Raw genomic sequence first — 1,375 nt, 5'->3', positions numbered from 1 at the left:
TGTTGTTTTTATGAATTTGGGTGCACCAGAGTTTGGTGCATATATGTTAAGGATTGTAATATCTTCTTGGTTAACTATTCCTTTGATCAGAATGACGTGACCCTCCTTATCTCTTCTGATTAGTTTTACTTTGGAGTCTTATTTTGTCAGATACTAGAATTGCCACCCCTGCTTGTTTCTTAGTGCCATTTTCTTGGAATATTCTTTTCTATCCTTTTTCTATAAGGTAATGCCTGTTTTTGAAGGTGATATGGGTTGCTTGCAAAGAACAAAGAGATGGATTTTGTTTCTTAATCCATTCACTTAGCCTGTGTCTTTTGACTGGGGAGTTCAGTCCATTGATATTTAAGGTTATTATTGAAAGGATTGTATTGGTTGCCCTCATTTTGATTGCTGTTTGTGTTCTCTAATTTTGTGTTTCATAGATTATACCTTCACTTTCTTTTGTTGCCCTAAGGTATAGTTGTTTCTCTCTGTTCTCTGTATTGCTTCAAGTATTCTTTGAAGGGCTGGTTTTGTGGACATGTATGCTTTCAGGCTATTCGTGTCTTGGAAGATTTTTCTTCCCCCCTCAACTGTAATAGATATATTTGCTGGGTAAAGTATTCTGGGATGGCATCTATTGTCATGTAGAACTGGAAATACCTTGGCCCAGGCTCTTCAGGCTTTCATAGTTTGCATTGATAAGTCAGCTATAATTCTGATGGGCTTTCCTTTGTATGTGACTTGTTTTTCTTTTGCTGCTTTCAGTATTCTTTCTTTGTTCTGTACATTTAGTGTTTTTACTATGCTATGTCATGGGGAGTTTCTTTTCTGATCCTGTCTATTTGGTGTTCTCTGTGCTTCCTGTATTTGTCTGAGGATGTTTTTCCTTAATTTCAGAAAATTCTCTCCTACAATCCTGTTTAAGATCTGGTTAACACCATTAACCTGAAAGTATTCTTCCTCTATTCCTATGATCCATAGATATGGTCTTTTCATGGTGTTCCACATGTCTTGCATAGTCCATTCCTGTGTTTTTTTTTTTAATTTTTCATAATTTTTACTTGAGTGGTCCAGTTCTTCAACTGTATCCTCCAGTGTGGATATCCTGTTTTCCATTTTATTCATTCTAGCGGTGAGGCTTTCCCTTGTTGTTTCAAGTTGGCTTATTGAGTTTTGCACTTCCTTCATTTCTGCCTGAGTTTTCTTCAATGTTTCTCTTTTGTGAATTCATTCAGAAGTTTATCTCTATCTTCTTTAGTTCTTTGATTTGTTTGTTTATGTGTTCTTTAAGTTCATTGAATTCTTTGATTACATTTTTGATTGTACTTTAAAGTTCACTGTCCTGGATTATCTCCAGGGGTCTCTCCTTGTAGAACTGTTCTATAGGATT

This window comes from Nannospalax galili, unplaced genomic scaffold (genome assembly GCF_000622305.1).
Source record: "Nannospalax galili isolate Female #2095 unplaced genomic scaffold, S.galili_v1.0 scaffold962, whole genome shotgun sequence".
Taxonomy (NCBI): Eukaryota; Metazoa; Chordata; class Mammalia; order Rodentia; family Spalacidae; genus Nannospalax; species Nannospalax galili.
Note: the sequence above shows the minus strand (reverse complement) of the source record.